This window comes from Callospermophilus lateralis, chromosome 7 (genome assembly GCF_048772815.1).
Source record: "Callospermophilus lateralis isolate mCalLat2 chromosome 7, mCalLat2.hap1, whole genome shotgun sequence".
NCBI classification, from domain to species: domain Eukaryota; kingdom Metazoa; phylum Chordata; class Mammalia; order Rodentia; family Sciuridae; genus Callospermophilus; species Callospermophilus lateralis.
The window spans coordinates 35,286,941-35,302,152 of NC_135311.1; positions in this window are offsets into that span (position 1 = coordinate 35,286,941).

The following is a 15,212-nucleotide window of genomic DNA, read 5'->3' on the forward strand; positions in this document are numbered from 1 at the left end:
AATCTTACTGGAGTGAGATAGTTGTCTTAGGGTGGTTTTGATTTGCATTTCTCTGACTGCTAGAGATGGTGAGCATTTTTTCATGTACTTGTTGATTGATTGTATATTCTCCTCTGAGAAGTGTCTGTTCAGGTCCTTGGCCCATTTGTTGATTGGGTTATTTGTTTTCTTATTGCTTAATTTTTTGAGTTCTTTGTATACTCTGGATATTAGGGCTCTCTCTGAAGTGTGAGGAGTAAAGATTTGTTCCCAGGATGTAGGCTCCCTATTTACCTTTCTTATTGTTTCTCTTGCTGAGAAAAAACTTTTTAGTTTGAGTAAGTCCCATTTGTTGATTCTTGTTTTTAACTCTTGTGCTATGGGTGTCCTATTAAGAAATTTGGAGCCCAACCCCACAATATGTAGATCGGAGCCAATTTTTTCTTCTATCAGATGCAGAGTCTCTGATTTGATATCAAGCTCCTTGATCCATTTTGAGTTAACTTTTGTGCATGGTGAGAGAAAGGGATTCAGTTTCATTTTGTTGCATATGGATTTCCAGTTTTCCTAGCACCATTTGTTGAAGATGCTATCCTTCCTCCATTGCATGCTTTTAGCCCCTTTATCAAATATAAGATAGTTATAATTTTGTGGATTGGTTTCTGTGTCCTCTATTCTATACCATTGGTCCACTCGCCTGTTTTCGTACCAGTACCATGCTGTTTTTGTTACTATTGCTCTGTAGTACAGTTTGAAATCTGGTATCGCTATACCGCCTGATTCATACTTCCTGCTTAGAATTGCTTTTGCTATTCTAGGTCTTTTATTTTTTCATATGAGTGTCATGATTGCTTTATCTATTTCTACAAGAAATGCTGTTGGGATTTTGATTGGCATTGCATTGAACCTATAGAGAACTTGATTGTTCTTCTATTCTTTATAATGATGGAAATTACCAAGTCATCCTTTTATCTGCTTTTATACAATTTTATCTGCTACAAGAGTGTGTAAAATATCCAAAGGAAAATTTTGATTGATAATTTATCCTCCCACATATAAAAACAATTAGAATTTATTGATGAGTCACACTTCATTATATTCAATAGTCTCATATATGGTAAGTAAATAAATTTTAATCTCAAACCTCCCTGCAACACTGCTTGGTCATTTGTTTGACCAGCATAGTTAAATTTTACCTTGAGGATTAGAACCCACCAGAAAATCTATGCCTAATATCCTTACACTACGATGGTAAAGTTACTATAGAAAAATTTCTTCTATGTTTGTTTCAAGCTGAGTGTTAGGAAAATAGACATACTTTCCATCCATGGACTAATAATTTTGTTCTCTTCATTTAGATTTTTCTGATTTACCTGGATCTTTTCTCATAATCTTTTTTTTGCTTTAGCAGCTTCTCATATATATATTAAAACAGTTGAGAAGATAATACATTTGTTTCCATCTCACAATGATAGAATCAACAAATAAGATATAATAAGTACTTTAGTAGGAAGAAAAAAATTGTAATACTTTCTTTTTTTACCATTGATGATTATGAATTTTAGAAGATTTCAGGCTGAAAAGGTGCAAAATGTAATGTAGCCAGGGATAGTGATATATAGTTTTCAGAGAGTGTGGCAATTGGCATCAGAATTTGAATTTTTCTGATGCTTTCCCATAATAATTTCAAAGCACTTCATGCAATTTATTCCCTTATGTTAGTACATATGCATGCTATATAGAAATATTTTGTATTTATTATTTTAGTATCCTGTAACTCTTTTGAAATGAGAACTTTCTAATGTCTTAGTGTTGAACTCAAAATTAAAGTAGCCATGTACCTTATCAATAGCCCTGTTGAAGCAAGCTTCACTAAAGTATATTTGTATACTTTATTTATTGCTTACACATTAAGTATTTTGCTTTTTCCTTTATACTAATTATGTAGCATGCAGTAAAGAACAGGGCAATCATCATCAAGATCCTCATCTTTGTTATAATCCCTGAACTCTCTCACTCACTTACCTGGTACTCCTCAGCAGCCTCTTCTACTGAAGAAAATTCCTGAGTCCTGTGCTCTTGAGTGCTGGAGCAGAGCAAATACAGCGGGGGCTTTTCCTCATCACAGAATATCTTCTTTTTCTCTTTGTGGATCACACACATTGTCTTCAGAACTCAGGAATTTTCAGAGACTGGCTTTTCTGGAAGTAGACATCAAATTCTTCAGAAGAATATTGTTTTTGACATATTTCTGTTGTGATGGCTCTCTGCACACAGGACAACAGGCAGGAGTTTGGGCTTGTTCCCAGGAAAGGCAGAGAAAGGGCCAACAAAAGCTGTGCTCATTGCCTATGGTGGCTGGGTCCATAAAGTAGTTCAGGCAGATGGAGCAGGTGCATTCTTTCTTGATGGCTGGTGATATTTCTAAGTCCCTTTTCTGAGGGAAGAATATCAATAGATTTTATTCATCTATCATTGAAGAGAAAAAGTCCCGAATAAAATTTTACTCAAGTTCTTATTGAATAGCACATTTCTGCCTATGGCAAAATAGACTTCCTTTTATATAATACAAAAAATTAATAAATAAACAGATAACACAAATAAATTATGCATTTAAGAGAATATCACTCTCTACCAAGTCTAAACTATTACAAAGCAGCACTTCACACTGTGAAAATATGTAATTATTTTAATCTGTTCCAGAAAACAAGGCATCATTTATAAGTTTATTTAGCTAAAGATTTGGATTCTCATTTCTACAGTGGTTGAATTTCTAGACATATGAGGGACAGAATATTCCTAAATATATTTTTAGATCTACAAGTGCAAAATTACAAATTATCTGGAAACTAATTTCTGAGTCCTTATAAAATACAGAGGACCAACTAGGGAATACACAACTAACAAAATTAAATTAATCATCACTTTAATTCCAAACAATATTCAAGCCAAGAAAGAAGAAGAATGATAATTTATACTAAGTAGAGAAACAGCATCATTTCATAGAGATAACCTAATTTGATAATCATTTAAAATATGAAATTTGACTTGATTTGGCTTGGGAAAGTAGCTACAGTTCCACTATAAATTGTGACCTAACCTAATCAGTGGGTCCATGGTTTCACCAGTGCTTGCTGCAGAAGGGAAAATATGAAGTCAGCTCCAGGATCACGTGCTCAAGTTGTAGAGGATGTAGATTAAAATGTCTCTCAGAGTTCCAAAATGTGCTTCAGAGAAGAATGAGCTTGTCTCTAGGAGTTCCCTTTTACTGATTGCCTGAAGTCCACACCCAGTTTTTCCTTGATTGCATTTCAAGATGCTTCCAATCAATGTTAGTGTAGGTAATTGGGTTAGTGTGGGTGATTGGATTAGTGTGGGTGGTTAAGGGTGATTAGTTTTCAGGTACAGAATATTGAAATATCAGCTTATCTAATCTTCATAAATAAAGCTCCACAGGCTCACCAATCATCACTGATTTAAAACAAAACAAAACAAAACAAAAAGTGAATCCTCAGTTTCAGATTGTATCTAATTTTTTTAGTTGTGTTGTTTTAATTTTTTATTTTAAAAACGTAGAAAGAGGATGTCATCAATATATGATTTTTAGTAAATACCTTTGATCATTTATAAATATTTTGCCTGAGATTGATTTTAGTTTTATTCTGTCACTATGAAAGGGATTTAGTTTAGAAATTTTATTCTACTCACCAGGTTTGGAGGTCAATCCTATATTCCTAGCTGGGGAAGCTGAGGCAGGTGGCTCAGCAGTTCAAACCCCAGCCTCAGCAATTAGTAAGGTCCTAAGGAAGTCAGAAAGGACCTATCTCTAACTAAAGTGTAAAAAAGGGCTGGAATGAGTCTCAGTGGCTAAGTGCCCTGGGTTCAATCCCTGGTATACATAGACAGACATACACAAAAAAAAAAAAAAAAAAGAAAGAAGAAAAAAAAAGAAAAGAAAATAATTTTGTTTTTCTCACTTCAATCTAACGCTTTCCAGTAAGATACCTAGGGTCCTGCCTTGAAAATGCTTCTTAAGGAATGCCACATATTCAGTGTAATTGGCAAGAGCAGATGAGGCCACATCCTCCAACCCATCCTGTTTGAAATGCAAAAGGTACCATCTGGAAGCCTCTACAGACTCTTTATACACTGGCTGTACTTTCCTAGAACTTCCCTTGTACACAGATTAGTATCAAGAATGAATTTGTTCAATTGTTACTAATTATGATCTTAGGATCAAGACTTTTGAAAATACCATATGGTATGAAAACCCAAGCTTTGATTTCTAATACAAGAATCCTGGGCTTTAAGGGAAAGTGGTCCGGAGAAGTAACTGCCCTGAAATTTCCTGAGCTACAAAGGCATTAGGCTTCCCAAGAGGCCCTGGTTTTTTCCTCGGATTTTCAAAGTGTTGCATGAGGAAATCTCCTCATTTCTAGAGATCACAAGTGTTCACATTTGCTAAATTTCTTCCCTAAAAGAGAAATCAAGGAGATACAAGCTCTAAGACACTGGCTCGGGCAGCCATACTTTCCATCTGGAAGGTGCAGTGTGATCACAGTGATTTCTGACACCTTGGATAAAGCAGTTATATAAAAGGTCTAGCTGAGGCAAAAATTTTGAGACAGCTGCTGTCCACAGGGGATTATGTCAATAATCCCAGGTACTCAGGAGGCTGAGGCTACTAGGAAGGATAAAGAATTTAAGGCCAGACGAGAAAAATGAGCAAGATGATTTAAAAAAAAATGTTTGGGAGGTCTGGTTATTATCAGTACAAGCTTTGCTTACACAAAATAAGCATACATGGTTGTCAAAGGAAAATAATAAACATTACTTACCTCTTAGCAACACATTTTCTAGGAAAAAACAATTTGATGATACATAGTATGTAGAATTACAGGTAAGTATTGAAGAAAAAGATGATGGGTAAAGTAACAACCTCTAGAGTTTGTTCTTACCTGACTTTCCAAGGATGTCAGTAAAGATATGACAGAAAAGATGTCAGATTGTTCTGAACTTCGACTGAAGCAGTGCTTCCTTCACTCCATAGTGGAAGCTTCCCTGGCTGGGTGAGTTGAGTCACACTTGTAATCCCACCAACTCAGGAGGCTGAGACGAGAAGATCCAAAGTGTGAGGGCAGCATCAGCAACTTAGGGAGAAATTATCACAAAATACAAAATATTAAGGATGGAGATGTAGCTTAGGGTTAACCATACTGAGTTTATTCCCCAGTACCACAAACAAGGAAAAACTTCACTGAAGTATTTAACTACTCCAGGTCTCTAAAAACAAAGCAGATCTTCAAAGAACGGGTGTATAAAAACCACAGGAATTTTTCATTATAATCTTTTTCTAACATTTTGTAAACTGCTTTTTCAATTATTTTGTTGGTTTGATTGTTTTGTAGGTTTTTTTTTGTTTTTTTTTTTGGTACTGGGGATTATACCCAGGGGCATTTTACCCATGATCTACCTCAGACATTTTTATTTTGTTTCTGAAATAGGGTCTCACTTAATTGTTGATGGCCTTTCTAAATTGTCAAGGCTGTCCTTAAAATCTGTGATCTTCCTGTCTCAGCCTTGAGTCAATGAGATTACAGGCATTCACCACTGGGACTGGATTTTATTTTTTATTTCTTAATAGAATTACAGTAATATAAAGTTACTTATGGATGTTTCCCAAATTCCTTTGGAAATGGACTAGAGATGCATAAAGTAGATGAAGGTTATCCAAGTGGATGGGGGTAAGGGAACACATGAGCGAAATATTGCTCTTCAAGATTAAATTGAAGGAGCTGGAAGCAGTGGTGTGTGCCTGTAAATCCAGCTGCTAAGGATGATGAAGCAGGAGAATTGCAATTTCAAAGTCAGCCTAAGCAATTTAGCATGACTCTGTATCAAAATAAAAAAAGAAAAAGAAAAAGGGCTAGGAATGTATATTAGTGGTTAAGTGCCTCTGGGTTCAATTCCTGGTTCAAAAAAATATAATAATAATAATAATAATAATAATTAAAGAAAATAATTATCATTGATCTCTTTTTCATATTACATTTCCTTCTAGTTCCACTTTTATCTAAATTTGTTTTCAGTTTTTCAAAATTGTACTGACTTAGAATTTCTCAATTAAAGAAATGCTGAATTTAAACTCCCACTTAAACCAAAGACATCCTTGTAAATTTCTGAGTTTTTAATTGAAAGATTTTGAGGTCTCAAAACTTTATATGCATTAGGTGACTGGCCTCAACCTTATTTTTTCCCCACAACCTTTACAAGTAATGAGCAGAAAATTTGAAAATGGGAAATTAAATCTCATTAAAGAAATTTGACACTTAAATATGTTCTCAAATTTTAATTTGTTCACTATACTTGTATATAGTTAAATGCTTTTTAAAATGTATATTCTGTTAACTAAAATAAATAGGTGTTCACTAATTTGAACTTGTCCTCAAGAGTCCAAACCCAAATAGAGCCACTTGTACAAATGTTCTTCACCACTAAACAAAAACCAAATAGTTTATTTGACCTTTTGAGAAACTCTGGAGAATGGCCAATCACCTAAACAGACCAGTTTTTACCAACACAGTAAGAGAATATTCTGTGTGTTAATCCTTATGAGGAAAGTAAGGTGATATTAGCCAGTCTGCTTTGTCTTATGCCCTTCTCCAGCTTTTGTTCAAATTACCTTATAAAAACTGGGTATAATGCATGTGTATTTTTGTTTTTGCTTTTTGTGTATCTCTATTTGTAATTTTCATGTATATTTATTTATTTATATACAATAGTGGAAAGCATTACAATTCTTATTTCACATAGAGAGCACAATTTTTCATATCTCTGGTTGTATACAAAGTACATTCACACCAATTTGTGTCTTCATGCATGTATTTTGGATAATAATGTCCATCACATTTCTCCATCATTTTTAACCTCATGCCCCCTCACTTCAAATCCCACCCCTCTGCCTTATATACAGTTCCTCTATTCTTCTAATGCTTCCCCTCCCTACCCCACTATGAATCAGCCTCCTTACATTAGAGAAAACTTGCAGCATTTGGTTTTTTGGGATTAGCTAAATTCACTTAGTATTACCTTCTCTAACTCCATCCATTTACTTGCAAATGCCATGATTTTATTCTCTTTTATTGCTTAGCAATATTCCATTGTCAATATATGCCACATTTTTTCATCATTTTATCTACTGAAGGCCATTTAGGTTGGTTCCACAGTTTAACTATTGTGAATTGTGCTACTATAAACATTGATGTGGCTGTGTCCTTGTAGTATGCTGTTTTTAAGTCATTTGGGTATATACCAAAGAGTGGGATAGCTTGGTCAAATGGTGGTTCCATTCCAAATTTTTTCAAGAAATCTCTATAATACTTTCCATATTGGCTGCACCAATTTACAGGTCCACCAGCAGTGTATGAAAGTGTACCTTTTTTCCACATTCTCACCAACATTTATTGTTGTTTGCTTCATAATAGCTGTAATTCTAACTGGAGTGAGATGAAATATTAGAATAGTTTTGATTTGCATTTCTCTAATTGTTAAAGATTCTGAACTTTTTTCCATATATTTGTTAATTGATCATATAGCATCTTCTGAGTAGTGTCTGTTCAGATCCTTGGCCCATTTTTTTTTTTGTGCTTACCATTTTGAGTTAATTATACACCCTAGATATTAGTGCTCTATCTGACTAGTACTCTATCTATGAGGGGTAAAAATTTGTTCCCAAGGTGTAGGCTCTCTATTGACCTCAAAGATTGTTCCTTTTGCTGAGATGAAACTTTTTAATTTGAGTCCATCCCATTAATTGATTCTTGATTTTATTTCTTGAGCTATAGAAACTTATTAAGGAAGTTGGGGCTTAATCCCACATGTTGGAGATTACTTTTTCTTTTATTAGACACATGGTCTCTTTTTTAATTGATTTTTTAAAAAAATATATGACAGTGGAATGCATTACAATTTTTATTACACATATACAGCACAATTTTTAATATCTTTAGTTGTATATAAAGTATGTTGACTCCAATTTGTGTCTTCATATAGGTGTTGGATAATGATGACTCTGGTTTTATTCCTAGATCTTTGATCAATGTTGAGTTGAGTTTTGTGCCTGGTGAGAGATAGGGCTTTAATTTCATTTTGTTGCAAAATTTCCAGTTTTCCCATCACCATTTCTTGAAGAGGCTATCTTTTCTCCAATGTAATTTTTGGCAACTTTGTCTAATATAAGATGATTGCAGTTTCGGGGGTTAGTCTCTGTGTCTTCTATTCTGTACCATTGGTCTACCAGTCTGTTTTGGTGCCAGTGCCATGCTGTTTTTGTTACTATTGCTCTGTAGTATAGTTTAAAATGTGGTACAGTGATTAAACCTGCTTCACTCTTCCTGCTAAGAATTGCTTTAGCTGTCATGGGTTACTTCTTTTTCCATATGAATTTCATAATCCCTTTTTCTATTTTTATGAGGAATGTCATTGGGATTTTGATGGAAATTTCATTAAATCTCTATAGTGCTTTTGGTAATATGATCATTTTGATAATATCAATTCTGCCTATTCAAGAGAAATATGGCTCTTTCCATCTTCTAAGGTCTTCTTTGATTTCTTTCTTTAGAGTTCTATAATTTTCATTATATAGATCTTTCACCACTTTCATTAAGTTGATCCCCAAATATTTTATTTTTAGATGATATGATATTCATGAGTTGAAAATAAAAGTCTTTCAATAAATCAAAAAAATTAATTAAATACAAAGTATTTATTTCAGCAATTATATATAAAAAATAGAAATGCAAAATGAAACAAAAGCAGTTCTCAAATAAGACAATCCCCATAAATAAGACAAATTCAGGGAACCCCTGCCCAGGACTTGATCTAACAGCATTTATAGAATATGGAAGTGAGGTTAGAGACAACTCAATTGGATAATGTTTTACAGAGCCTTCTGTGATTAATAGAAGCTCCAATACTGTGGTTAAACTCCATAACTACTTAGTCTGATATATTTTTTTTATCCTGAAGTTTGGAACACTTTCAAGTCAAAGGAATTACCAGCATGCACCACAGCCCCAGGCTTGGTATGTTAGGCTTACTTTAGAAGCTCAGTCCAAATCAATGCCCTCTCATAAATTTTATTTAACAGAATTATCCAGATAAATAATAAAATAGAGAGAGAGAGAGAGAGAGAGAGAGAGAGAGAGAGAGAGAGATGAAGAAATTGGATCCCAGTTAAATACACAACCAGTAGTTTAGGTGGAAGCCAAAATAACATTTTATGATTTAAAAGTGGTAGAGTTTCCATTATATAATGGCTTTGATACCTAATCCTGAATCATTGGTCACTAGCAATGAATCAAAGTGAACATGATAGCAAAGCAATGGGAAGATGTCCCCTCCAAGTTCACAGTATCCTCAGTAATAGTTGGGTCAATAAATAGGACGCTGCTGATAACATTGAGGTCTCAGGACAAGTGCACCATTCTTGCTTTTATCATTCCTTTGTTTAATTTTGCTACACACTCTTTTCTTTTACATACAATATTTGCCAACTCAATTAGTATCTTCACTGTTTGTCAGTGTATCCTTCATATTATGAATTTCTCCTCATTTTTATCATCAATGATGTTCTTCTCAATACATAACTGACTGCTTTACCATTTCATCTGCTTTGTTAGAACACAACACATACATTGTGTATTACCAGAGAAATGAAAATTGTACTGCATTTGTGTACATGAATGGAAATGCATTCTGCTGTCATGGATAATTAATTAGACAATTAATTAAAAAGCTGCTTCACTTTTAACCAGAGCAATGGAGTTATCCATCTATGAATTAAGATCTCTAAAACCAAGATAAAAAACCCTCAAAATGTTTCATGTTGTCCACATCAGTTTTTGTTCTTATTTCTATTAAAAAGTATACTTTTGCCAAAAGAAAAAAAGGAAGCAAATGAATAAACAACATCATTAATGTAAGTGGCAAGGATTCCACTGTTCTTGCCTTGTTAAGTTCTCTATTGTATTTCCTGTGTACTAATAACTCTCATAAAGATCTCCAAAGCTGAAAGATACAATAAGTAAATGTAACAAGCTGGGTGCAGTGGAGTACACCTGTGATGCCAATGATTTGTATGTCTGCAGCAGGAGGATTGCAAAATGGAGGCCAACCTCAGCGGCATAGTGAGATGCTGCAGTGAGATGCTGGTGTTCTTGGGTTAATCTTCAATACCACAAAAATGTTAAAAATAAAAAATATTAAATATTTGCAGAAGCATCATTAAAGTAAGAAGTTCTTCTTATAATAGTTGAAAAAAAGTTGCCAAATAGATGTATAATTTTTCCTGGGGTGCATCTACCTTGTATACTATTCTTTCCCCTGTCTCTTTTCTTATAGTAACCACAAGTGGGGCAGCTTCCCTCTGATGGGCTCTTTCTCCCTGAAAAGCTGCTTCACTCTTAACCAGAGCAATGGAGTCATCCATCTATGATTTGAGGCTTCTAAAACCAAACTATGAGCCTCAATAAACTTTTCTTCTTCTAAGTTGTTCTTGTCAGGTATTTGGGTCACAGTGAGAAAAAAAGTTTAATAATATACTTAGCTAATAAAGGACTGTGTAAAATGAACAGGAGGAGAAGAGTGTCAACTATGGAATCTAGTTGGTACAGACAGAAAAAATAAGGAAATATTTCTGAAAAGTATTTTCATAATTTGGAGAATTTATCCTGTTTTAGAGATGCATTTAGAAGATTAAAAACAAGAAAGCTGCAAATGTCATGAGTTATTTTTTAGTTCTGCATAATATTCCATTGTGTATAAATGCCACATTTTTTTTTATCCTTTCATGGCATTTGCAGGGAAATGGAAGGCATTAGAGCAGATTATGCTAAGTGAAGTTAGCCAATCCCTAAAAAACAAATGCCAAATATCTTCTCTGATATAAGGGGGTGACTCAAAATGGGATAGGGAGGAAGAACATGAGAAGAAGATTACCACTAAATAGGGAAAAGAGGTGGGAGATAATGGGAGAGAGAGAAGGGGAATTGCACGGAGGAAGGAGACCCTCATCATTATACAAAATACATATATGATGATGTGAGGGGGAAAAAAGAAAAAAGAAATGTGTCACATTAGATTGGGTAAAGAGAAGTGATGGGAGGGAAGGGGAGAGAGAAGGGGGATAGGAAGGGCAGCAGAATACAATAGACACTAGTATTGTTGTATGTATATATGTGTCTGTATAACCAATGTGATTCTGCAACCTTTACACTTGGAAAAATGAGAAATTATACCTCATTTGATTCAAATGCATGATATATCAATATCATTGTATTGTCATGTGCAATTAATAAAAAAAGAATCTTGAGATTTTATGTACCTTTGCAAGGTGTCTAAGTGTCAAGACCATATTGAATGATGAATATTAGTTTACATTATGTTTATAATACAACCCCAGGTTTCTGCAAAAAAATTAATAAATAAAAATAAAAACAAAAAAGCTACTCCTTACCACATGACACTTGCTTACCTGAAAATAACTAAGGAAGTACTCCTCACATCACCAAGGGTAAAAAGTAAAGTTTACTTACTCATGAATTATTCTCACTCCTGGTTTCAATTCAAAGTACCTTCACATCCCTAATTAAAGATTACTTTACTTTCAGATGGGTGCAGTGGAGCACACCTGGAATCCCAGCCAATTTAGAAGTAAAGGCAAGAAGATCAAAAGTTCAAAGCCTGCTTCAGCAAAGTAGTAAGACCTTTCACAATTTAGTGAGATCTTCTCCCAAAATAAGAAAATAAAAAGGACACGGGCTGTGGTCCAGTGTTTAAGAGCTCCTGGGTTCAATCCCTAGAATAAAATTTAAAAAGATTATCATATTTCACTGAACATAAACTCTTGAGTATTCATTATGTTGTGCCTGTCATTTGCTTTTTTTCTTCTAAATAAATAAATTTCCTGTCATTGTGTATCCTGCATACCAAGAAATATCTTGCAGCTTAGTGTGCCATTAGGATAAGATTGAACCAATAGGTTGGAAACATACATGCTCTGGAAAACACCAACTCACTTCCAAGGAAGTGCCCTTGTGTTTTTCAGCTTTCCTACTGGATGGCACATGGCAACAAATTGCCTTTTTTGCATACAAAGATAAAAGTCCAGTTGTTGAAAATCTTCTGTTTGATTATCTCCTGTATTTAGAGAAACAGGTGAGAAGAAAACACTAGTTTTTCAAAATTTGCACCTGTGTTAAGGAAGATTGGCCTGTGCCCTAACAGATCCCATAAAAGGCTTTACTTTACACTGAGTACCTGTGAGAAACAAACCCTCAGGCCAAATGCTCACATCAGTAACCCCAGTGACTTGGAAGACTGAGGCAGGAGGAGTACAAGTTGAAGGTCAGCCTCAGCATTTTATCGAGACCCTAAGCAACTTGAGACCATGTCTCAAAATACAAACAAACAAAAAAACAAATAAATAAATAAATAGACTAGAGAGATGACTCAGGGGTCAAGAACCCACGAAGATCAATTCCCAATACCAACAGAGAGAAAGAGAGAAATGAACCCATAGTTTGGTGGAATTAAACATATTACAAATGATATAATTTCTTCACATCATTATTTTAATCATGGATATAACCCACAATCTCTTTCTTTTTTTAAATAGGTATATATGTCTCATTTGTTATGAATATATATGTTCTTATTCATCTGCATTAATCTTTAAAATAAGTATTTTGCATTTGTCACTAAAGGAAATTTATAGCACTTTTAGCTTAGTAAGTGATTTAATAATATGTCCATTTCATTGTTGATTGTCTCCATCAGCCTAAGTCCAATTTTATGCTTACTTATCACTAGAGATCTTCATATTACACTGGTACATATTTTTATCCCTAGGGAAATTTCAAAATCAACCTTACAGCATAAAATAAGATGATAATTTCTAATTTCAAAATATTGCACCCTCCTTAACATGTAAAGAAGTTCTAAAAGAGAATAGGTTTTTATTACCCTCCAAAATTTGGAAATGTGAAAAGACTCATTCTCATATAAAGATATCTATCAAGATACAAGTGAATTTTATTAATTTAGGGAAGCAAGGCAGAACTCAAATATTGTTCTGAAATAAAATAAAATCTCTAAGAAAACAATTGAATGAAACTTACTGTTTATCTGTTGGCTCATAAGTTATTAGAGCGGATTAAGTGGAGAAAGACTTTATTAATTGCATTTTAATGTAAGAAAGGTTAGTTCTGAGGCAAGAAATAATTTTTATTGATTTTATATGACATCATTGCATTATAATTGTACAGGTGAGGAGTGTGATTCTTCTGGTTTTTAGAAAGTGCAGCTTTCTCATTCCATTTAAGGAATGAGATGGATATACTCTGTGTTGATGTTGACATTCAATGATAAAGCAAGAAGAAAAATCACTATTTATTCTCTGAACATAGTTATTATGTAGAAACATGTTACATTGACAAATAAAATTCAAAAATGACATGAAAACAATGAATAAGGTAATATTTCTGGAATTATCTTCAAATAATTTAGAGCTGTGTTGTTCAATGTAGGGGTCACAAGATGAAGTGTTTATTTAAGTATAAAATAACTAAACTAAAGTGGATAAAACTTTTATTTAAGTAGCATATTGACCACATTTCTAATGTTCATCAGCAGAATGTTGCTAATGGCTACTATACTGGAAAGAGAAAACAAAATATTTGCCTGTTGCAGTGTTGATATTTCAGTGCTGTGTTAGTACTCTAGGATTAACACATTACTAGTGGTAAAAAATTAGAGATTTAGGAAACATGTTGATAAACTGTGAATATATATTATAATTTATTTTATTATATCCTACAGAGCAATGTAAAGGGTTAACTATGATAGTTTAAGATTAAAAATTAAATGTGTATAACCAATGTATATTTAATTTTATGCAAATAATACAACTATGCATTATTTTTTTTCAGTGCTGGGTATCAAATCCAAGGACTCTACTACTGTGATATCTCCCAGATCTACATATCAATGATTGAATTATTTTTCAAAAATAATTGTATATTTTCCATTTGCATATTTGTAAGTTCCTGAATATTAATATGTTGAAAGTTTTCATTATCTAAATAAAAATTCAAGTTCATAAAAGAAGAATTTAGATGAAAAATATTCACCCTTCAGAGTATAAAGAACATACTTTCAGCTTTCCTACAACTGAAAACTACAGGATATATGTATATAAAGAGCAGTGCAAACAAACTATGTCTGGAAATTTTGGTCGTCAAACACTCCCAAAAACATTTATTTATTTATTTGTTTGTTTGTTTGTTTATTTATTTATTTATTTGCTTGTTTATTTATTTATTTATTTTTTATTTATTTATTTATTTATGGAGTGCCAGAGATTGAACCTGGGGTGCTTATCCATTGATTCATGTCTCCAGATTTCTTTTATTTTATATGTTGAGTCTTGCTTATTTACTTAGGGCTTGCTAGATTACTAATGGTGGACTCGAATTAGCATTCCTCCTGCCTGCATCTCCTGAGTCACTGGGATTTTAGGTGTATGCCACCATGCCCAGAAAATATTTGGTTTGTAAGTAATAAGTCTTTCTTAATTCAAATCAGATGTTATTAGACTAGTTTATGATATCTTTGGAAGTAAACACATGAATATTTTAAAATTGTTTTCTTACCCTTCCTTTTTAATATATTGTATAGATTCCTGATTTGCTTTAGAGCCCTATTCTGCCTGGATAAATTTTTGAAAAGCAAAGGCATCCATCACAGAAACTATAAAGGAAGCAATAAGAATTCCCAGAGCATTTAGGAATGGATCACTGAAACTTTATTTTCATCTGAATGTTTTTCTTTTTAAAAATAATATTGGCCACTCATGAAAAGGGAAGCAATTTTTTTGTCCACTCATGAAAAGAGAAGACTTTGGTTTCTGCCATGCTTTGCTGCTGTTGTTTTGCTGTTAATATTATACTTTTCAAGCTTTCATAAAACATAAAGCATCAAAACCCTGAAAACAATAGCAAACATAAAAATACTTTTGATAATCAAACTAGAAATAATAAAAAATACTATGAATTAGGACTGAGGTTGTAGCTTAGTGGTCGATCCAAGCCTGACATGCCCTGGGCAAGGGATTAAATCCCTGACACTAGAGAGAGAAAAATAGAAATTGTGAATGAAAGAGATATTTTCTGATT